The 24,409-nt window shown below is 43.7% G+C and overlaps 2 pseudogenes; both read left to right on the top strand.

Annotated features, from left to right (window-relative positions):
* The first annotated feature begins 20,286 nt into the window (after positions 1-20,286).
* LOC148016705 (signal recognition particle RNA) lies at positions 20,287-20,527 on the top strand (annotated as a pseudogene).
* A 743-nt stretch (positions 20,528-21,270) lies between these two features.
* LOC148016704 (signal recognition particle RNA) lies at positions 21,271-21,513 on the top strand (annotated as a pseudogene).
* Positions 21,514-24,409: the final 2,896 nt, after the last annotated feature.

Here is a 24,409-nt window from a genome sequence, read left to right as displayed (position 1 = left end):
CAATGGCTGACAACATCTAGACAGACACCCTCTAATTACATGTGATGATAAAAAGCAAGTGCCTTGACAAATGATCCATGTTCAGCATAACCTTTTTGGTGGATTCCACATCTCGGATGCGCAGCAGTTCGACATCCACCCCCTCTAATCCTGCGCATCCTCGAGATGGGCCAACTACCCATGATCGTTATCATCAAGATCCACAAACAGATCAATCTCTTCATTATGCATTTCCGGTATATCAACAAGGTTATCTGTCATATCATCTGTCTCTTCCATTAGAGTTTCTTCTCGTTGCTCTTCTCTTGCAAATTCTGAAAATCTTGATTCTTTTTTCAGCAATAGGCACTCTAAGCACTCTCCCATCCAATTTTGTCAGCTCATATGTTGCATTATCAAAGACATGTCTGGCCCAAACCATCTTTTCACCATCTTCCGAAGTGCAGTATGCTGATTTTCAAGACTGCTATCAAAGATTAATACCCAATCTCCCTCTTCTATTGCTCTAGGCCGCAAGCGATGCTTGCTATCAAACCTGTCCTTATTTCTTAGTCTAGCAACCTTCAACCTGTCAATAGCTAGCTAAATATCCTTTGGTCTTCTCTCCAACTGCCGAATCCGAAGAGCTAAGAGCTCCTCTCTCGTCAAATCCTCCTGCCAAGGTAAAACTGACCAAGTCAAAGCACAAGTCTCAGTCGGCATAACAAGCTTCTGACCATACATCAACTCTGCAGGCATATATCCTGTGGTAACACTGTGAGTCATACGATCAGCCCACAAAGCAAATGGTAGAAGTCTCGGCCATTCTCCAATCCGTCCTCTGCATGCTTTGGCTAATGCTTTCACTATCGGCGGATGCCCTCTTTCACTCTTTCCATTTCCCTCTGGATTATATGCTGTAGTTAGAGCCAACTTGATTCCTAGCTGAGAGAAAAACTCCCTAGCTTCATCTGCATCCAATTCACCGCGATCCGCAGTGATCTTACCCACACAACCATACCTGCAGAAAATTTCCTCCAATAAGAACTTACACACTGCACTAGTGGTCTTCGTTCTCAAAGATCTGCCCTCAACATGATTAGTAAGATCCTCTCTAGCCAAAACAATGTATCTCATCTGCCATAGACCCATAGGCATAGTAACCAAATCAACGACCCACTTATAATGAATGCATAGCGGATAGGTCGGATGAAGCTCATCTCCATGACGCACTACTGAATACATCTGACAGTCTCTGCAAGTCTCAACAAAGTGAGAAACATCTCTATACATGCCTTTCCACCAATATTTCTCCTTGATTTTCTCATAAGTAGCCCACACTCCTCTATGACCAGCCCAAGGACTCTCATGAAACTCCCTCATCACCTGTAACTGTGTCTCTCTATAGCAGACAACCCGCAAAGGTAATCCACCTCTTTTCTTCAGATGCTTCCAAAGAAATCCGTCCTTGAGAAAATAACCATAGGCTTTCCTTCTGATCTTCTTGAACTCTTCATCTGTCCATTCATCTCTTTTGCTTAGTGTACTAAGGTACCTGCCAATCTGCAACCAATCTCCAACATAGAGTTCTTCTATGAAAGCCACAATATCATAGACATGACAAACATGATCAACCATAGTGGCTGAAATTTCTGCATCATCCTCTTCTGCAAGTAGAGTCTCCTCATCATCATATCTGGCTCTAGACAACATATCTGCCACTGGATTATCCTTCCCTGCTATGTGTTTAAATTTCGGATTTAATGACTTGATGTATGCAATCCATCTCAGCATAGCTATATCCGGAGTAGAGCAACTCGTAATCATACCAATCAATGGTAAGCAATCTGTCTCTACCACAACTGAAGCTCCAATAAAATACTCCTTGTCACATTTGAGAGCCGTGACAATCCCCAGTAGCTCCCTCTTGATTTGCGGATATCTCCTCTGTCTCTCGTTTAGGACTTTCGCCCCAAACCGAATAGCATACCTATTTCCATCTGCATCATCTTGACCCATAGCCCAACCTATGCCAATTCAACTGTCAATACAATAGGCTTTCCACAATTATAATCCGCTTTCCTGAGAGTAGGAGCATTCTGCAATAGCTTCTTCAATTTCTGCATGGCTCTAGTGTGGCTCTCATCCCAATAGAATTTCTGCCCCTTTCGAAGCAGCTGATATAAACAATCTGCTATGTGTGCAAAATGAGGTATCCAAATCATATAAAACACACAAGCTCCAATGAATCTCCGTACCTCTGAAGTGGTAGAACAATACTCCGCAATCTTGCCTATAGCATTCACCTTATCAAGTGAGGGTTTCCTGCCATAATATCCACACATATGTCCAACAATGACAACCTCATTCACTCCAAAAATAGATTTTTGCCCTGAAAGTGTCAAGTTCACTTCTTCTAACCTGGCCAAAATCTTCTCACATGCTGAAATATGATCAGCCACAAAGTATCTGCATCCCTGCTCATTTAGACTCTCATTCTTCTCTTCTTCTGCACACCCCTTAATGGGCACATCATCCAAGAAAGGCATAATAAGCTAAGGTATGTAATCTCGAAGGACCTTATGCATGGCATTCATCATATGCGCAACAGAATTAGTGGCACCTTGAGGCAAGGTACACATCCTAACAAGCCCAATAGGAGTTCTCATGGTGGTTATGTCCCTGCTTTCCAAAGCCAGCTGAAACTGATCATATCCTGAATACAAATCACCTAAAGAATAGATGGCACGTCCAGCAAATGCCTCTGCAAACTCATCCACAACTGGACTTATACCAACATTCCTGATAGTAACTCTGTTTACTGGCTGCATGTCCTGAATAAATCGGAGAGTACCATTCTTCTTTGGAACTGTAAACCACCTGTTTGAGTATGGTGCAGATGAAGGCTCAAGAATTCCCATCTTGATTTTCTCATTCAATAAATCAATCAGCTTTGGCAGGTGTGTTTTAGGCACTGGAATAGGTCGGAGATTCCATGGAATATGAGGAATAGTAAAAATCACCATAGGAGCAACAATATCAGGATTCACACATCCAATCTCATGCGGGAAAAAAGCAAATCCCCTTCCATGTCGTTGAAGCATCTGTTGAAAGCATTGCTTCTCTATGGGTAACAAGAAATCACCATTTCCAATTTTCAATTCAGCAAGAGTCTCTGCTGAAAATTTATGACCAATATGCTCCGGATTCCTCAAAATTGGCTGTTTAGCAGCCCTCTCTATTTGCTGATCACTGTCAGGTGGAAGTGGTACAGCTACCGGCTTCACCTTCTTATCCACAGTTTTGTATTTCGTGTCAACCCTGGCTTCATTATGCTCTTCTGCATTACTCAAATCTTGCTGTAAATCAGCAATTTTGCACTCCAATGGCTGAATATCCTCAGCCCTCTGCTCTATGGACTGCATAGAAACAGCCCTAAACTCTGGATGCTGAAATATTTCAGCAGTAAACTCTGTTGGCTGAAAGTTTTCAGCCCTCTGTGTCTCTGAAAGCTGATCATAACCAGCTGGAAACTCTGTTTGCTGAATTTCTTCAGCACTCAATATTTTTTCTGAGTCACCTCAGCCTCTGACTCAATCTGTGACACAAAATCTGCAATTTCATGAAACATGTCCAGGGACTGCACTAATACATTACTGTGACAATTCTGCATATCAATTTTCAGCATATCTTCCATCTCTTCCATCGTATCTACACAAATCACACTGTCATACATCCCATCTATGTGCTCCTCATCCTCTAAAATTCCTGCATTTTTCAAATTTTTTTCCTTCTTGCATATGTACTGCCTGGCAGCTCTAGGCAACCTAGAAGTCTTCTGATAGCTCATCGAATTGTTTGCTGAAATCCCAACAAAACCGGAGGAGAAAACACTGCTGCCAGGAGATGAGAACTCCAATCTCCTCTGCTCTGTACCACCGTCGTCTCGCGAAACGGCGGTACCTAATGAAAACCCGAATCCCTCACAGTGGGCAAAGGTGCATCTCTGAGAGTATCCCTGTTTCTAACATGGTCCACACACATAGTCATAAACTGAACTGCTCTCATGCCATCTTTACTGCGAATCCGTGCATAAGCAGATCCATCATCCATTACCTTTGTTTCCATGTGCATCTCTGTGATGAATGGCTGTCCAAGAATTATGGGATAAGAGCATGAATCTTGTACAAAGAAATGGAAATCCTCCTCTACATCACCAATAGAAACCCTGATACTAGGACATTCAGCATACAAATCACCTGCAGTGTTATTGGCGGCTCTCATACGCCACCCATGCTCTACATCCATAGGCCATCTGTTACTCTCATAAACTCCACGAACTATGAGATTAATCTCTGAACCATGATCCACCAATGCAACATAAGGCACCTGTTTCTCTCCAATCTTTACCATCGTCTCTGTAGTTGCCCTAGCCCAATGGCTCTGCGAAAAGTGACTACGCGGTATCAAGACAGGCTCATCAGTTTCAGCATAATGCATAGGCTGAACCGTCTTCTCTACCTGTGGAAAAATAGAAGCATTTTCAACCATAACCTCATCCTCATCCTCATCCAACTCCCCAATCAAAACTCCCTGTGTATCAGTGGTAGGCAATGCATGTCTTTTCCTCTTCAAAACCTCCTGAAACTGATCTTAAAACTCTCTTTTTGAGATGCCCAAAACCTCAGAAATAGTGAAAGTCACCTCACTGCCAAGTATCTTGTCATTAAAGATTTTCTTCATGTCCGTAGATGTCTCAATATCGGACATCAATCTAAACCCTGGCTGCTTTCTCTCTCTAGGCTCTTGCCTCTTTTCTCTCTTTTGAGCATCTTCCATCTGTCGATCTGGCCCTGGTCTTGAAGACGGTCCTGCAGTAGGTGGAGTAACAAACTCACCCCCTCTAGTCTTCTTAGCTGCACTTGGATTTTCTTCATCCCTCTTACGCTTCTCCTCAACAAGTACATCTGCTCCCTGAGACTTAGCCGAATAAGCATAAATAGAGTACCTGTCAACAGGCGAATCCCAACCTGTCTCTGATCTAATGCTAGAGCCTGCACTAGTCAAAACAGTTTGCTGAAATTTTTCCTAGTTTGCAGTCTCTATAGCATAAGTCCATAGTGCTACTGAGTCTCTGATCCCTTCTCAATTTGGACTCCATATGCAGAAGCATCACCTCTAGCTGTCACATAAGAAGTACGCGAAGCCATGTCATCCACTAACTTCTTCATTCCACCTTTACCAAAGTTGGTAGCAAGTGGAGCTCCTGTCTCAGTCAACCAAATCTTACCATCTTGTCCCCAATATACCAAATTCTTCCTCCTTGCATCTTGAAAAGATCCACAATCCCTGCAATGCTGATGGTCTGTACTATCGCACCAAATACATCTCCGATCTCTCCTAGGTGCAGTAGGAGCACTCCTAGGTGCAGTAGGAGCACTCCTAGGTGCAGTAGGAGCACTAGAAGAAGTAGTAGGCCTCCTGCTCCGAATAGAGTTGCCTTTGCTGAGACAACTGCTATTGATGCAATTGTTGCTGTTGCTGCATATACAATTGTGTCTGCTGATTTTGGAGCTGCATATACATGGACATATTCTGCAAAATCTGCTTTAGATCCTTTGTTGAAGTACTTGACGCAGCAGTCATTGATGGAGCTGAAGTAGAGGACGCAGCTGGAATTGTAGAAGAGGCTGAAAGAGAGGCTGAAGTATCTCCCATCCTGAAATTTCTGCGACGCTTTCACGTCGGGTTCACCAAAGATGTCGAAGGGTTTGTGAAAGCAATGTCGCAACCACAGAGGACCTTGACTAATTTCAAGATGGAAGATCAATCAAGTGAATGAATACAAATCTGCAACAGCATCTCCATCATAATGTGCATTGAGCAAAAGAATATTTTCAACAATCATGCCCCAGCAACACTTAGTTTTAGTTCAGGCCTGAGATGACTGCAATTCCCTCCTGTGATATTGATCAGTTGGAAAGATACATAGTGTTCATGGTTTTAAGGGTTTGCATCTGAATGGAATGATGGTAATGCATTAATTAACCCATCAAGAGCCCCATAGGATGGGCTTTTTATGGCAAAGCTGCTATTAAAGACAGGACACCTTCTGATAAGTCTGAATGTTGGGCTATGGTTGCTTCCTAGTTTAAGAACTGCTCCTTGTTTGGAAAATTTTCCATACATTAAGAGATTAGCCACCTCTGTAAATGTGTTGTTTTCTGCTAGTTCCTCTATACGATATCCTTTATACGCAATATCCCTTTGTCCCCATCAATATACGAAATAGATGATTGTATAGGTGCTGTGTTAAGATAGCCTGGATCATAAAGCTTCAAACCAGTGCCATCTGCTACTGTGATCTTCTTGAATTCAGAGGCATTAATGTTCCCTCCTTCACTGATTGACACCTTATACTTCTTTCCAGTTCTGCTGTTAATGATGGTAAGTGAGTATGGGTCAGTGGCAGGTTGAGATAGTGTTGGATCATTGGATGCTGGCTTCAATCTCCAACTCAGCAGCTTCGACCACTTAACATTTCTTCATACAGCCCTGCAATCATTTCAACTTTCTGTGATTGAGTTCTCAGTCTGACTGAGTACTTGGATATATTCAGCCACTCCCTTGATGCCATATGATATAGTGATGGTTTAGACCCTCGAATGGTGGTGTTCCCATTCCATTACATTGCACAGAAAAATAATTCTTGTAGAGGAGTCATCTTTCCACATCTTTGTGACAAGAGTTTCACCAGGATAAACATGAAGTAAAAAGCGTCCATGAATAGCTTGAACTGATGAGGGGTCTCCTCCACAAAAGTGCCATACAACACCACGAACAACAAAACCAAGAGTACATAGTCCATGCAATATAGGGCGTGGAAATCCGGCTATTTCAGCAACTTCAGAATCTGAATGCAAAGGATTGTAATCCCCCGACAGTCGATACAGCAAAGCTTGATTTGGTTGAATTTGATCTTCATGAGAGCATACAGTGATAGCAATCCATGACAAATAGTATAGTAGCATAGCATAAGATGGAGCAGCAGCACTGGTCACTACTGGTTACCTTCGAGAGAGGAAGTAATGCTGAATATTATAGTGATGCAGATGGACGTAGCAAGACGAAGCCTGAGAGCACTGGTCGTCATCTTTCCAAAACTTCTTCTCCCTCGGATGTTTATCGCTTTGTCATACTGACGAAATGCAACTCAGTGCTGTCCATCTTTCTGTCCCTTCTGAGCATCATGGATTGCTTTTTTCTCCCAGTTTTTCTCAGCGCCTTTCCCTCTTCGTCGTATCTCCATCCCTTTTCTTGCATCGAGCACAGGCGTCCTCTTTTTCCCTGAGAGCCCCCCAAAATAGTGTTCTTTTTTCCCCCCTTTTTTCCATACAGCACGCAGCTTTTCGTAGCAGTTGTGTAGTCTTGTGTGTATAATTAATGGAGGCACGTGTAATTAGCAGAGGAGATGGACATCTCGTGAAGGTCTCCCCTTCAACTGAAGACACATCTGTGCTGCCCTTAGCATCACCTAACAAATCTGGCTCGCTTGTCAATTAAATCAGGCACATCATGTACCAGAGAACGCTGTGGAACATCCTTAACATGCTTTGAGCCTTCTGAGTCATTGCTAATAGGACTATTCCCCACTGCGTTAAGCAGATTGAAAACCTTCTTCCTTTTTTTTTACGAAAAGATGTTTATGGAGACTTAAGACACTCCTGAATTGCACCAACATCCTCTTCAAACCTTCGTGCCACCAATTCAAAAAAAACTCTTCATCCCACTGCCGCAGGATTGCTTCCAGCACACATAAAGCTTTGAATCTCACCTGCCAAGCATGTGAGTGTAGTTTTGAGTCCAACACATAGCCAAGGTTATTTGGATCAAGCTTAAGAGCACTTGCTAAAAATGCTTGCAAAAGTTATGTCATTTGCTAATAGATGTTCAGCATATGCCCAGAGAAGTGCATTCCACGAGACTAAGTTTGGCATCAGTTGAAAAAGATTCAGAGCATCCTCACAAAGCCCAGATTCAGCATTGCCAAGGATACCCAGAGATTAGGGCATTCCAAGAGACAACATTTGCTATTGCTAGCTTATCAAACACTTCTTCTGCTTTTGCAAATGCACCACACTTAGCATACATGCTCACCAATCCATTACCTAGCACAATATCATGAATTTCCATTAGCCCCAGCCTCCGGATCTCAGCATGTCAAACAAGTTCCAAAACAGTATGAACCTTTAGTACCCTTCACTTAATACCAAAAAGATCCACTTATTCCATATGTAAAAGTCTTATTTGCAGACTGTAATATAGTTAATACCCATGTCCAATGGCTGACAACATCTAGACAGACACCCTCTAATTACATGTGATGATAAAAAGCAAGTGCCTTGACAAATGATCCATGTTCAGCATAACCTTTTTGGTGGATTCCACATCTCGGATGTGCAGCAGTTCGACACTGAAAATCAAGTCAAGAAAACTTCTTGACATATCTCTCATCAAGCTTCTACAATAGGAGCTTGCAATAAACTTTCCAAGAGCAAGGATGAGCCCTTTGGGTCAAGATAATCAATAGAACAAGTAGATGAATTTCAGTCCTTCAATTTATAGGATTGAAAGACCAATAATAGTCCCTATTCAGCTCTTAAAAGGCTCAAGAGAGTGGATTTAATGTCACTCTTGATATGGGAGATCAAACTTAGCATACACAGGTCAGGCCTAGTCCTCCCTCAAGACTCATAATTGAGCTCCCATTTTGTATGGGCTACTACACTTTAAATACACAATTTGGATAGCCACAAAAACTGTTTGTTCTCTGCTAAAAGTGCTACTTACTTGGCAGGAGATGAAGTTTCCGCCACTCCTTTTTTCCCAAGCTTGAATTGTATTGCAAAGCTCCACTTTGAGTAACACTTGTGTGATTCGAATCTGCAGATCTCTTCTCCCAACTTTCACCCTTATTCAATGCTGAAAATTGTGATGGCTTTCATGCTTATCACTTCACTCCCTCTTGCCAAAGTTATATTTCATGCAAGTCATATAAGGAATATACAATGTCATATGCTCACTAACATAGTATACTTTATGGACTTAAGTGATTCCTCATTCTAATGAACTTGTGAGACATGTTATTGGAATAACTTCATCACTAACACAAGTAATCAGGGCCTCATCCAAGCCATTTGATTGTCCATGATCACATATACCATGTCATATGCAGCATGTTTTGCAAAACTCCTAGCAACTTCATGTAAGCAATATGAGGATGGTTAAGAGTAAGTATCCAAAATCAATCATCTTGTCAAGGGACCATGATAAATTTATTGCATTTTAAGGCAGAGACTCTCCACCTTTATTACACCATGTCGTATGTTGGTGGACTTAGGTTTTTATGATTTTTTGCACTAGGCAAGATTCTATGTAGTATGTCTAGACTTCAAGTAACTAAGTGATATTCGTAAAGGATAAAGGTTTTATATTTATACCATGAGCAAAGAACCTCATGACATTCATCCCCTCCTAACCTGCACATCCTCCGACATGTGCCACTTTATGTTGTTTTCATCTTCCATCATGTCCTCTTCTTCGTCTTTGAAGTCATCTTCTTCCTCCGTGTCTTCGTGCTCTTGGATTATATCCAAGCCTTCTAACTCATATGTTGAACTTTCACTTTGTTCTAAGAGCTTGATTCTTTTTCCAACTATGGGTAACTTTATGCTTGTTCCATCCAATTCAGCCAATGAATATGTGGCATTGTCGTGAATGACCTTTACCACATATGAGCCACAAACCAACGCTTTATCATATTCCTAGAAGCATTGTATTGATTGTCTAGGCTGCTGTCATAGACAAGCACCCAATCATTTTCTTGGATATCTCTTGGCCGAAGTTGATGCTGCCTATCAAATCTTCTTTTGTTCTTTAGTCTTGCTGTTTTTAGCTTATCATTAGCTGCATGAACATCTTTGGGCCTTCTTTCTAGCTACGATATGCACAAAGTTAGAAACTCTTCTCTACTGATGCCTTCCTCCCAAGGAAGAAGACTCCATGTGAGAATAGATTCTTCAATTGGCATAATTGGTTGCTACCCATGAATAAGTTCAACTATCATATAGCCAGTTACAGTACTGTGAGTAGTCCGGTGCTCAGCCCATAATGCGAAAGAAAGCATTTTAGGCCATTCTTTGATCTTCCCTCTATAAGACTTTGCTAAGGCTTTGAGAATAGGTTGATGGCCTCTCTCACTTTTCCCATTGCCTTCAAGGTTGTAGGCTGACGTTAAAGCCAACTTAATTTCCAATTGAGTAAAGAAGTTGTGTGCCTCATCGGCATCCAACTCTCCTCCATTTGTGGTCACCTTGTCAATACAGCCATATCTACAAAATAATTCTTCAAGCAAAAGGTGACAAACAAATTGAGTGGTCTTGGTTGTTAAAGCTTTACCTTCAACTTGATTGGTTAGATCTTCTCTTGCAAGCACTAAATACTGCATATTCCATATCCCTATAGGCATGGTTATAAGATCAATAACCCATCTATAATGTATAGACAAGGGATAAGTTGGTTGTAACCCATCTCAATGCTTAACCATAGAGTACATCTGACACACATAACAAGTTTCAACAAAATGCTCTATGTCTTGGTACATGTTTTGCCACCAGTATTTTTCTTTAACTTTAATAAAGGTTCCCCATATACCTCTATGACCAGCCCACAAACTTTCATGAAATTCCTTCATTATCTATTGTTGTAATCTTTTGTTACCTAAAACTCAGACAAACACTCCTTTTCTCTTCTTTGCGTGCTTCCATAGATGCCCATCTTTAAGAAAAAGCCATAAGCCTTCCTCTTAATACGCTTGAACTCCTCATCAGTCCAAGTCTCCTTCTTCTTCATTGTGCTCAAATATTAGCCAATCTTCTTCATAATCATTTTCAGGGAAATGAACTAGAACTTGAGCAATGCAATGAGCATTCTAACGTTTAGTTGACCACCCTTCCTCCATAGACAAATCTTTGATCTTTGTTGCTATTTGCTGATTTACATGGTGCGCAGATCGGTCGCTGTATGCTCACTTAGTGAATCCCGGAAGGTCCCCAAGAACAATGAACTCTACTTTTTGCACAAATTACAAGGTAAAAAGCATGAACGACAAGAGCAAGAGACCAATTGGGTTCAATCTCCCCCCATGCCTTGTGTGAGCGCTTCACAAAGCATGTATTTTATGTATATTTCATCTTCATGCTCAATAATAGCCCAATTTACAAAAATATATCAAGCTTTTAGCTTTTGAGTTTGCTTTTACAAAAATAGGAATAAAGCTAATGGACAGTGCCCATAGAGTCTGGCACGCCCAATACAATGTCCAAATAGAAATAACATATCCGTGCGCATGAGCGCATACAAAATAATAATAAATAATCGATGCCTCAATAGACATGATAAAATATAGGCATGGCGCCTATCAAAATATAATCCATAGATCGAATACCCGCTAGACTCCAATGCTTTCCTCCGCCACTGCTGCTATCTCTACACATCAATTGAAGCATTCACAATCGTTAGTAAAATAATACAATTAAACCGACAAAAGTGAATACCTAGTAGTCTTCAGCTACATAAATAAATCAACTGGTTAGAAATAAATCCTAACCTTAATTTATTACAAGTGCGCACTCTAAACTCATAAACGTTTATTAATTTAATATGTATTTTGCAGAATCACCCGCTATGGAATCACCCATGTACACACTAAATTAATGAAACGCCCGAAAAGGATAGGCGTCCCCATCAACTTCTCGCACAAAGAATCCACTTTGTGTATGAGCCCCGGTCAACAAAGTTTACGGAATCCACCGTAAAACCTCACGGAATCCACCGTGGCACGGAATCCACCGTGAAATATGCCTCCTGGCATCATACCCCCAGGGTGGGATAGCAATTGACCTCAATTGCTATTAGCTCAATGTGGAGCTAACAGAGTGGGGAAAGCATTTAAGTCTCTAGCATGCATCCATTGTGCTTCCTCTACAGGATGGTTCTTAAATTTAACTAGATATCTAGAATACCTTTGGCCAGTTCTAGTGGTCATAAAGTCAGTGTCTATAATAGCTTCTAGTTCAAGTATTTCAGTCTCTTCCTCTAATAAAGGTGGGTTTTCATAAATAGGGTGTACAGGTAATTGGCCTCTAAATGGTCTCAATAAACTAATGTGAAATGTATTGTGAATTTTCCAATGAGGTGGTAATTCTAACTTGAATGCATTATCATTAATTTTACGAATGATTCTAAATGGTCCATAGAATCTAGGAGCTAATTTGACAACTGGATGTCTATCTACACTTTGCAGTCTACGTTTTTCTATTCTCAGCCAAACATAATCATCAACTTTGAAATTCATGGCTTGTCTTTTCTTGTTAGCTTGTTTGGTATATGATTGCTGGGCTTTAGCAATCATATCTTTAACCTCAACAAAAATACCGTTATGCATAGTAGCAATATCATCAGCACTCTGAATTCTATTAGACAAAGATGCAACAGGTGTAGATAATCTATATCCATAAATGACTTCAAACGGTGCTTTCTTTGTAGATGTGTGCGGTGTATTGTTATATGCAAACTGTAATAAATGCAAATGAGTGTCCCATGTCTGAGGTTTAGAGATAGTATATGCACGTAAAAGATCTAGAATGGTGTTGTTTGTGGCTTCTGTTTGTCCATTAGTTTCTGGATGAATTGTAGATGAGAAATCAATCTTTGTGCCTAGGTTAGCAAATAGAGTAATCCAAAAGTTGTTACAAAATCTAGAATCAGATCTGAAATAATAACTTTTGGCAATCCATGGTTAGTAAAAATAGTTTTCAAAAACAATTGTCCTGCTTGTGATGCTGTTAAAGTTTTCTTACATGGAATGAAATATGCTTGTTTACTAAATCTATCTACAACTGTCCAAATCATATCATGGTTAGATTTAGTATTAGGTAAACCAGTAATGAAATCCATAGAAATTTGTTCCCAAGGTTTAGATGGAATAGACAAAGGCATAAGTAATCCATACTGTTTACCATGATGTCTCTTAACTCTTTGACAAATCAAACATTCAGAAACAAAGTTAAATACATCAGCATCCATATGCGGCCAATAAAAATCTTCAGTTAACATACGTAAGGTAGATATGATACCTCTATGACCTTGATATGGGGGACAATGAATTTCATTCAAAACAAAAGATCGGAATGGAATGGTAACACACAATCTCTTTTCATAAAACATAAATCCATCATTATATGACAATGATTCAACAGGAATGAAATTATTTTGAACTAATTTATTCCAATCAGAATGAAAAGTAATATCCTGATGATATGTATCTTTCATAGCAATCAAAGAATGAAAAGATATGACAGAACCTATCTTGCAACCTCCTGACTAGACGAAGGAGTTTCATGTGCACACATATGAATCAGTTGAAGGGCTAGGTGTTGTCTTATATCAAAAGGGCCCCTCTAAATTACATCAACCAATCTAGTATGCAAGTTGGAAAGTAACTGACCGCGAGTGGAACTACACAGTGATGACAGAGCTTGAGTGCTTAGCAATGGTGTTTGCACTGGAGAAGTTTCGACACTATCTACTATCAATGCATTTCAAGTCCTACATGGATCATGAAGCCTTGTCCTTCATGATGAACAAAGCAGATATCAAAGGAAGACTAATGAGATGGTTGCTCCTCTTCCAGGAGTTTGATTTTGAAGTGGCCACTAAGCCCGATCATTCCCATGTCCTAGCCGATCATCTGTCACACGGATCCCTCAAACTGAAGAAGAGGAACATGATGATCGAGACCTTCCTAATGCTTCCTTGTTTCTAGTCGAAATAGTTACTCCCTGGTATGCAGACATAACCAACCTCCTCGCAACTCAACTGTATCCTCCTGACATCTCAAGCTATGAGAAGAAGAAGCTTCTATTAGAATCATCCACTTACACCTTGTTAGGTGGTGCACTATACAAGAAAGGCAAAGATGAAGAGTTACCAAGATGTGCACCTTGTAAGTACACTTTGTAGGAAAAGCAACAGCCAGAAAGGCTCTACTCGCAGGATACTGGTGGCCAACCCTCCACAAGGATGTCTATAACTACTACAGAGATGAGATGCATGTCAGTAAATGGGAAAACCCACCAAAACAAGTGCCATGCCATTGCAACATATTCTTCCCCTAAAGCCATTCGAGAAGTGGGGGATTGATTTCGTGGGTCCCATTGATCCGCCCACCAAACGGAAGAAGAACAGATACATCCTGGTATATACGAATTATGTCACAAAGTGGTGTAAAGCTAAAGAAGCGAGATGATGGTAATAGCATAGCCCTGTTCATATAAGAGAATATTATCACCCATTTTGGTAGTCCCCTCGAGTTGGTTAGTGAAAGAGGTACTCATTTTCTTAACAATATCATGGAAGAGTTGACGGAACTGTATAAGATCTGCCATCACAAGTCCACCCCCTATTACCCCAGAGCCAACGGCCAAGTTGAAGTCACCAATCGCATCCTTTGCTCAATCCTGACAAGGATGATTGCTGCACATCGTCGAATTGGGATGATCGACTTATAGAGGCCCTTTGGGCATACAGAACCTCTTATAAGGCAGCTACATGACAAACTCCTTTCCAATTGGTGTATCGTACAGAAGGTGTCTTCCCTGTTGAGCTAGAGTTTCCCTCCTTGAGAGTGGTAGTTAAAGAACGCCTCAAAGATGATGACCCCCTCCAGTGCCACCTGCTACATTTGGAATGTTTGGATGTGATTTGGCGGATGGCCCTACAGTGCATGGAAACCACTCAAGTGAGACGCAAGGCCTATCATGGCACCTTCATCAAGCACAAGGAGTTCAAAGAAGGTGATCTTGCCTTGGCCTATGATTCGCGACTTGGGAAGTTTCCTGGCAAGCTTCAACAACGTTGGATGGGTCCCTATAAGGTACTTGCTGTCAATCCTAATGGCTCTATCTAAGTGCAGGCCATTGATGCCTCTGATGATCCCTTTCTGATCAATGGCTATCGCTTGAAGAAGTACTTCCCTCCTTGGGGATCCTAACAATCACAGTCAATGCACCCTTTCCCTTGTGGGCATCGCACTGTCCTTCTCCTTGTGCTTCTGATAGCCCTTATGATCTTCCTCATGAGGCGGTCTCGTTCTGCTAGCCCCTCCCAAACACCTCCCATCCTTACTTTGTTCTCCTCTCGTCTGATCTAGCAGTGGGTAATGTGGATGGTCCTGTCACATGGTATTCCTACCATACTCTTTATTAAAAGAAAAAAATAATTAAAAAAATAAACAAATAAACAAATTGTTATGGGAGAAAAGGAAGCAATTCCCTGTCATAGCAGGCCTCGTTCCAAGAAAAGGTGGCAAACACCCTTGGGCGGGAAGATGGCTATGGAAAAGGTGGTAACACCTAACAGTATAGAAAGTTGATCCATCAATTGACATCTCTAAGATATAGTTCGGAAGACACCTTCCTTGGTACGCTGTGTCCAATGCCTCTCTGTAGAGTGTCCGATGGTCTTCTAGCAGATGACATGTTCTATATTCGATACACAATTTCGATTTGTTGGGTACCTCCCTGGGTATGCCTCTTCATCAACAAACGAAGCGATCTTCATCGACAACCCCCTAAGTGATGTGAGTTTTCATCCTAACCGGATGGGGATGTGAGTATGGTCTGCCCTCTGTATCTATTAGTGAGCGTGAGACAGAGAATGGGGTGATTGACCAGTTCTTTCCCTTCAATTCAATTGAGAGGTGCGATGTGTGAATAGAGTGTTGCATGCACGGGTTAGGCCTCTCACTGCATAAAGCATGATCTGTTCCTATGCACTGCACTATAAGGCTGGTGGGATGCACGAATGCACCATCAAATGCACACAAGACATACAACCTTTCGACAAGTGAATGCGAGGATTACATCAATGGGTTTTAGGAATGGGCTACCCTCTATATCTTTCAACAGAGTGTGAGACAGAGGGTGGGCTGAGTGTGATTGGTGTTTCTCCTCAATCAATTCCGAGAGGTGAGATTGAGGGATGTTACAACAATTGGAGTCAGGTACGTTTCCGTTTCCCTCTGCACACACAGGACGGGTCTTTGCTACCATCACAAGCCATGCCACCCTATTCTGTACACTACATGATAAGGCTCCCTAGCCTTGCTGCTTACACCTATGCTAGATGGGTGGAACGCACGAATGCACCATCAATTGTGCACACGGACATACTCCCTCCAAATCACTTTTCCCTTGTTCACTCTTATACCAACCATGAGTTATGGGATTTCATGCTTATTCATGGAGCGATGTGCGTCATGGATGAGCGACTGTTCTATCATCCTCTTAAGTGCCCGTGAGCTGAGAGTTCTATTCTTCATCATCAATACTTGAATCGACGGACTTTATCGACAAAACTATCTCCCTAGGTGTTGTTGCATGGTCCCTGCCATGCTGGACATGTTCTGTGGCATGCCCTGGTCCCTCTTGGTGCCCGACGATGGCTTTAATATTTCTACATCAACAACGACGGTTCCCTTCAACCATCTACGAAATGGGCCAAGTGTTCCTAGCCCTAATTTTCTATTTGCAAGTGTATGTTATGTCTTAAGTGTGGGGACAACATCCAGTCAGTTGACAAGTCTGCAACTATGTCGATCAATCTACTCGAACCGGTAAGGTCTTAAGTGTGGGGACACGTTCTTGCGCGTCTGATGTACATACCCCCTGCATATGTCATTACCCGATCGTGCGTATCTACCACATACTAGTTCTATCCTAATGGGGTCCCTTCCTCATCCACCCACCCTCGTACCCCCTGTCATCGAGGCCATTTCCCTTGTGGTTACTTTTATTGCGTAAATTTTTTATTTTCCATGTGAACATCCCTTATGTTCACCAAACTCCTTATCCAACCTTATAGCCTTTTTGTCCCTTTGAATGACACACTTTTCCTTTTTATATCCCCCTATTCTGACTTACTGTTTTTGCGTTATTAATTTTTGAAGCTTTTCTCACACAATTGGATGTATTTTCATGCGAACGCACCCTTATCACTTCGGAATAGTGATCTAATATACCAACCATGTCCTACACTTTCCTTTGGATATATTTTTTTTAATCATCTGTCATTCTGACGTACAGTTTGTCCATAATTAATTTTTGTGTGGTTTCGTGCCTTTTTCGCGTACATCTTTAACCTTTTTCCATGTGAACCTACCCTATTCTCCTCAAAATTCAATTCTGACTAGATTTCCTTGTCCAGCCATCCTTTTTGCATAATTCTTCTTTTTTCTACGCCCTGTTTTGACCTCTTGATTTTTTGTTATTAATTTTTATTGGTGTTACCGAGCTCTATTTTATTGTTTTTTCCATGTGAACGTCTCCTAACCCCATCCGAACTGCAATTTGATGTCACAGACATGAATATTCTATATGTCCTCAATTTTTTTATTTTTCCCACCCTCCCTTCTCGTACACGGATCATTTGCTATTAATTTTCGAATCTCGTTTCAGATACAATTTTTGGGTTTTTTTCATGCGAATGGGGTTTCTTTTTCTCGTCACTATGCTTTGATTTGATAGACTTTACGGGCACAATTTTTTGCACATTTTTCCTTCTTCCCTCACTTCGTTCCAGCTAATGAATTTTTCGATATTAATTCTGGTATGCGTTTTTTAGGTCGATTTTTGCATTTTTCGCATGCGAACACCTCCTTCTTTTGGCTATGCATTTTATTATGCTTGCCATGTGAATCCCCTTCCCATGGAAATTTTTCCTTTTTATTGCCCTTCGTTTTGGTGACCAGATCTTTTTATATTAATTTCTGTATCCCGTTTCGGGATTGATTTTTTGGTTTTTTTCATATGAACGGGTCTTATCTCCTTCAGAACTATGTTCTGACATGATAGGCTTGCCCAATATGAATTTTCTTACAATTTTCCTTTTTCTCGTGTTTCATTTCGACGAATGGATTTTTTGATATTAATTATTGTATGCATTTTAGGGCTTGATTTTTTACATTTTTCCCATGTGAATGCCTTGATTTGATCCCAGACACCCCGTTGTACTTTTTCGCAGTCTCGCCTTGCCTTCTGGCCTAGTTTTCCTTTTTACCGCTTTGCGTTCTAGCTTGCAGTTTGCCTGTTATTTAATTTTTTGTGTTTCGTCCTGTCCCTGCGCGCCTCGCTGCACGCGTGAAGTTGGATGTTTTTGTTTTTTCACGCCTCGCAATGCCCCGTGGCATCCATGCCTTCCCCATCGCTGTCCCGGCCCCGGTTGCTTCCTGTCACTGCAAAATTTTTTACCCATGTCCCGCGCACGCGCGCGGGACGGGGGCGGCCTCCATTCTTTATTTCTTTCTTTTCTTTTTCTTTATTTATAGGTTTTTTAAAAACAAAAAAAAACACACAAAACCAACCACCAAAACAAAAAAAAGAAAACAAAAGAAAACGAAAAAAAAAAAAAAAACAACACCCACCAATCAATTTAAAAATAAAAAATAATTAAAAAAAGAACAACAAAGCAAAGAAGAAAAAAAAACAGAAAACCAAAAACAAAAAATCAAACCCCCCCTGCCCCCCCCCCCCCCAAATGGTTTTCCCTCCCCCTACCCTTCTTCTCTCTCTCTTATTCTTTCTCTCTCCCCACTATCTTCTTCTCCTGCTCCCCCCCCCCTTCTTCTCCCTCCTACTCCTCCCTCTTCTTCTGCTTCTTCTCCTTCCTTCCCTTCTTCTTCCTCCTGCTCTTTTCTCCTCTCTCTTGTTCTCGTTCTTCTTCTTCTTCTTCTTCCTCCCCCTCCTCCCCCTTCCTCTTGGCCATCACTGCCCCCATCTGCGGCCGGCCGCTGCCACACCCTGATTGTCGCCACCGGCCACCCTCCTCTACACCCTCCCTCCCACCCACCTCGTCATCCGCCACCTTCCCCCCTCCTCTACGCTATTCCTCTTGCTATGATGAAGTACAACATACCAAAGAAGAGCTGACAAAGGCAAATGCAAAGATAGCTTCTGCTCATGAACGCTTTTCTAATCTTTGTACCCAAATGGAGCAACAAACTAAGATCATTGATGCTCAAAAAATGGAAATTTCTAGTTTGCACACTCAGTTGGTTGACACTAACACTCAAGTGGTTAATGTAACTGAGGAATGAGATAGATTGTTGAAAGAATCTCACGAGCTTCAGGCTTTGCTAGCCGCCCAGACGATAGAGGAGATTAAAATAGCAAATACCACCTTAGACCAAAGCCAAAACCAAATTCAACACCTTAATGAGCAACTGGTCTAGTCATGTTCTTCTTCATAGAGCCCTATTGTGCAACCACTTCATTCTTTAACCCCTGCGGACTTGGTAGTTCTCCAGAGATAGGCCACATTATGTCCATTTTTTCAAGCTAAAGTGGAAAGATTGCAGTCCAGGATGGATTTATTATGGTCCACATTTGAGCAATTTCAAGAGTATGTTCCTCCCGACCATTCCTTTTTTATCCACTATCAGCTGCAAAAGTTGGCCTTCTATATTAATCTCTCAATGATGGATCTACCTCTTCCAGAGGATGGTTGGAGTGGAGCCAGGTCTTTTGATTTGCTGACAGAAGTTGTTTGTATAGTCTTTGAAGATTCTGTGACTTTGGATACCATGCTGCTATCTTATATGTATCTAGGAGGTGATCTATTAATTCCAGATGATGTAGATCTGGCTTGGTATGTAGGGGATGTGGTCTTACAAGCTGCCTTATATGTAAACCATTTGGAGTTGAGGATAAATGAAATGTTCCAGTGTTATTCTTCTAAAGTGGCTACTTGTCGTGACACTTCAACCACGTGCTCGAGCACCGGCACTGCCCGCGCATGCACATACCACCACAAGCTACAAAGCACTACACTCGTGCAACCAAGTTAGCTATTCGCTCGGAGCCTGCTATCTACTTGCGAGCACCACATTTCTTGGCACAAGAGAGAGGCACTCCCACCCCATGCGCGTTTTCCAACACCAACACCCATTCTTCATGGGACTTGGCAAGAAAAGCCACCCTTCAATGTAACCGAAATCGAGTAAAGCCCCATCATCATACCAATGCCCGCTCCCTTTTGTATAGGAAACATCCACGCCATTGGATCCGGTCTACATGAAAGCATACAAACGAGCAACAACTCTACACGGGCCTCAGAGAACTTCGCTTCTCGCCTTTCGAGTCGTACACTGCTCCATGGAGCCGTACCGAAATGGGGATACGAAGGGGCTGATTCGCTGTGGGGCTGATTCACTGCCTTTGCAGCGGCGCCCATCTCCAAGTCGTGAGTGGACGAGATGTGGGGCTGATTCGCTGCCTTTGCAGCAGCGCCCATCTCCAAGTCGCGAGTGGACGAGATCGTTGCCGCCCGGAGGTCTGGCAACTCTCCGTCCTCGAAGTAGGGGAGACCGCCTGAGGCCGGAAACGGAGCAATGCTACCCCTCGCTCCAGAAAGTGGAGGGACAACGCCACCTTGTCTGCAGGCTGACCGTCGGCCTCCTCTCAGTCCCCGGTGACAAACCTGATCTTTTATTCATTTTACGTACGTACGTTCTCACACGCGCATACTAACTAAGGCGCAGCCTTCCCCCAATTTATTTTGGTTGCCCCCTCGAGGGCTACTATTCCACGTGCTCGAGCACCGGCGGCCGACCGTCGGCCTCCTCTCAATCCCCGGTGACAAACCCGATCTTTTTTTCATTTTACGTACGTACGTTCTCACACGCGCGTACTAACTAAGGCGCAGCCTTCCCCCAATTTATTTTGGTTGCCCCCTCGAGGGCTACTATTCCACGTGCTCGAGCACCGGCACTGCCCGCACACGCACATACCACCACAAGCTACAAAGCACTACACTCGTGCAACCAGGTTAGCTATTCGCTCGGAGCCTGCTATCTACTTGCCAGCACCACATTTCTTGGCACAAGAGAGAGGCACTCCCACCCCATGCGCGTTTTCCAACACCAACACCCATTCTTCATGGGACTTGGCAAGAAAAGCCACCCTTCAATGTAACCGAAATCGAGTAAAGCCCCATCATCATACCAATGCCCGCTCCCTTTTGTATAGGAAACATCCACGCCATTGGATCCGGTCTACATGAAAGCATACAAACGAGCAACAACTCTACACGGGCCTCAGAGAACTTCGCTTCTCTCCTTTCGAGTCATACACCGCTCCATGGAGCCGTACGGAAATGGGGATACGAAGGGGCTGATTCGCTGTGGGGCTGATTCACTGCCTTTGCAGCGGCGCCCATCTCCAAGTCGCGAGTGGACGAGATGTGGAGCTGATTCGCTGCCTTTGAAGCGGCGCCCATCTCCAAGTCGCGAGTGGACGAGATCATTGCCACCCGGAGGTCTGGCAACTCTCCATCCTCGAAGTAGGGGAGACCGCGTGAGGCCGGAAACGGAGCAATGCTACCCCTTGCTCCAGACAGTGGAGGGACAACGCCACCTTGTCTGCAGGCCGACCGTCGGCCTCCTCTCAGTCCCCGGTGACAAACCCGATCTTTTATTCATTTTACGTACGTACGTTCTCACACGCGCGTACTAACTAAGGCGCAGCCTTCCCCCAATTTATTTTGGTTGCCCCCTCGAGGGCTACTATTCCACGTGCTCGAGCACTGGCGGCCGACCGTCGGCCTCCTCTCAGTCTCCCCGGTGACAAACCCGATCTTTTATTCATTTTACGTACGTACGTTCTCACACGCGCGTACTAACTAAGGCGCAGCCTTCCCCCAATTTATTTTGGTTGCCCCCTCGAGGGCTACTATTCCACGTGCTCGAGCACCGGCACTGCCCGCGCACGCACATACCACCACAAGCTACAAAGCACTACACTCGTGCAACCAGGTTAGCTATTCGCTCGGAGCCTGCTATCTACTTGCCAGCACCACATTTCTTGGCACAAGAGAGAGGCACTCCCACCCCATGCACATTTTCCAACACCAACACCCACTCTTCATGGGACTAGGCAAGAAAAGCCACCCTTCAATATAACCGAAATCGAGTAAAGCCCCATCATCATACCAATGCCCGCTCCGTTTTGTATAGGAAACATCCACGCCATTGGATCCGGTCGACATGAAAGCATACAAACGAGCAACAACTCTACACGGGCCTCAGAGAACTTCGCTTCTTGCCTTTCGAGTCGTACACCGCTCCATGGAGCCGTACGGAAATGGGGATACGAAGGTGGTGTCAAAAGAAAGATGCTATGGCAGTGGTAGTGCCACCGCGTGACCGCAACATGGTTACACAACCCACCTCGCTTTATCCCCATGGAGACACTCAGACCTTCTTCAAAACTTCAGCATGCTCCCATTCGAGGGAGCTTTTTTCCTCTTTCTCCTGACATGTTCGGCGAAAAAATCGCCCCTTGAACTAGTGCATAGCCATGTGCAATCATCCAGCCGCCAACATCGCAAATATATGAAAGACAAATAAGAGCGGAATGCGGGGCTCGTCTCATTGGGAAACGGAGCAATGCTACCCATCGCTCCAGACAGTGGAGGGACAACGCCACCTTGTCTGCAGGCCGACCGTCGACCTCCTCTCAGTCCCCGGTGACAAACCCGATCTTTTATTCATTTTACGTACGTACGTTCTCACACGCGCGTACTAACTAAGGCGCAGCCTTCCCCCAATTTATTTTGGTTGCCCCCTCGAGGGCTACTATTCCACATGCACTGAGATGTGGGGCTGATTCGCTGCCTTTGCAGCGGCGCCCATCTTCAAGTCACGAGTGGACGAGATCGTTGTCACCCGGAGGTCTGGCAACTCTCCGTCCTCGAAGTAGGGGAGACCGCATGAGGCCAGAAACGGAGCAATGCTACCCCTTGCTCCAGACAGTGGAGGGACAATGCCACCTTGTGTGCAGGCCGACCGTCGGCCTCCTCTCAGTCCCCGGTGACAAACCCTCGATCTTTTATTCATTTTACGTACGTACGTTCTCACACACGCGTACTAACTAAGGCGCAGCCTTCCCCCAATTTATTTTGGTTGCCCCCTCGAGGGCTACTATTCCACGTGCTCGACCGCATGAGGCCGGAAACGGAGCAATGCTACCCCTCGCTCCAGACAGTGGAGTGCCCCCTCGAGGGCTACTTCCCCCAATTTATTTTGGTTGCCCCCTCGAGGGCTACTATTCCACGTGCTCGACCACATGAGGCTAGAAACGGAGCAATGCTACCCCTCGCTCCAGATAGTGGAGGGACAACGCCACCTTGTCTGCAGGCCGACCGTCAGCCTCCTCTCAGTCCCCGGTGACAAACCCTCGATCTTTTATTCATTTTACGTACGTACCTTCTCACACGCGCATACTAACTAAGGCGCAGCCTTCCCCCAATTTATTTTGGTTGCCCCCTCGAGGGCTACTTACTATTCCACGTGCTCGACTGCATGAGGCCAGAAACGGAGCAATGCTACCCCTCGCTCCAGACAGTGGAGTGCCCCCTCGAGGGCTACTATTCCACGTGCTCGAGCACCGGCACTGCCCGCGCACGCACATACCACCTCAAGCTACAAAGCACTACACTCATGCAACCAGGTTAGCTATTCGCTCGGAGCCTGCTATCTACTTGCCAGCACCACATTTCTTGGCACAAGAGAGAGGCACTCCCACCCCATGCGCGTTTTCCAACACCAACACCCATTCTTCATGGGACTTGGCAAGAAAAGCCACCCTTCAATGTAACCGAAATCGAGTAAAGCCCCATCATCATACCAATGCCCGCTCCCTTTTGTATAGGAAACATCCACACCATTGGATCCGGTCTACATGAAAGCATACAAACGAGCAACAACTCTACACGAGCCTCAGAGAACTTTGCTTCTCGCCTTTCGAGTCATACACTGCTCCATGGAGCCGTACGGAAATGGGGATACGAAGGTGGTGTCAAAAGAAAGATGCTATGGTAGTGGTAGTGCCACCGCGTGACCGCAACATGGTTACACAACCCACCTCGCTTTATCCCCATGGAGACACTCAGACCTTCTTCAAAACTTCAGCATGCTCCCATTCGAGGGAGCTTTTTTCCTCTTCCTCCTGACATGTTCGGCGAAAAAATTGCCCCTTGAACTAGTGCATAGCCATGTGCAATCATCCAGCCGCCAACATCGCAAATATATGAAAGACAAATAAGAGCAGAATGCGGGGCTCGTCTCATTGGGAAAGCGGCTTTTTCACTGTAAACTAAGAATACAGAGAAGAGTGCGATGTCTGCGTCAAAAGATGGTGCTCACAACAAAACTCGGCTCCCACAACATGGATACACGACCAACCACCACGGTTGACTGTCATTGGGTGTAACTATCCCACATACATCTGAAAATATGCAACCTATGTGGACCTAC

Source organism: Lygodium microphyllum, chromosome 23 (assembly GCF_053477565.2).
Source record: "Lygodium microphyllum isolate KBCC chromosome 23, Lygodium_microphyllum_v1.1.10, whole genome shotgun sequence".
NCBI classification, from domain to species: domain Eukaryota; kingdom Viridiplantae; phylum Streptophyta; class Polypodiopsida; order Schizaeales; family Lygodiaceae; genus Lygodium; species Lygodium microphyllum.
The sequence above is the reverse complement of the archived record's forward strand: the minus strand, read 5'-3'. Positions and strand labels throughout refer to the sequence as shown.